The sequence below is a fragment of the Physeter macrocephalus genome, chromosome 21, assembly GCF_002837175.3.
Source record: "Physeter macrocephalus isolate SW-GA chromosome 21, ASM283717v5, whole genome shotgun sequence".
In the NCBI taxonomy this organism is placed as follows: domain Eukaryota; kingdom Metazoa; phylum Chordata; class Mammalia; order Artiodactyla; family Physeteridae; genus Physeter; species Physeter macrocephalus.
This window is the reverse complement of record NC_041234.1, coordinates 35,755,397-35,756,111: the sequence shown is the minus strand read 5'-3', so window position 1 is coordinate 35,756,111 and position 715 is coordinate 35,755,397.

Sequence of the window (715 nt, the reverse complement as noted above, 5' to 3'; positions counted from 1 at the left end):
ATACGATATTTGTTTTTCTCTTTCTGACTTACTTCACTCTCTATGACAGTCTCTAGATCCATCCACGAGTCTACAAATGACCCAATTTCATTCCTTTTTATTGCTGAGTAATATTCCATTGTATATATGTACCACATTATCTTTATCCATTCCTCTGTTGCTAGGCATTTAGGTGCTTTCCATGTCCTCATTACTGTAAATAATGCTGCAATGAATATTGGAGGGTATATAATTTTTTGAAACATGGTTTTTCTCCAGATATATGCCCAGGGGTGAGAATGCTGAATCATTGAATAACTCTAGTTTTACTTTTTAAAGTAACCTCCATACTGTTCTCCCTAATGGCTGTACGAGTATACATTCCTACGAACAGAGTAGGAGGGTTCCCTTTCCTCCACACCTTGTCCAGGATTTATTGTTTGTAGAATTTTGATGATGGCCATTCTGGCTGGCATGGAGGTGATACCTCATTGCAGTTTTGATTTGCATTTCTCTAATAATTAGTGATGTTAAGCACATTTTCATGTGCTTTTTGGCCATCTGTAAGTCTTCTTTGGAGAAATGTCTATTTAGAGCTTCCACCATTGTTTTTTTTTTTTTTTTTTTTTTGTGGTATGCGGGCCTCCCTCTGCTGTGGCCTCTCCCGTTGCGGAGCACAGGCTCCGGACGTGCAGGCCCAGCGGCCATGGCTCACGGGCCCAGCCGCTCCGCGGCA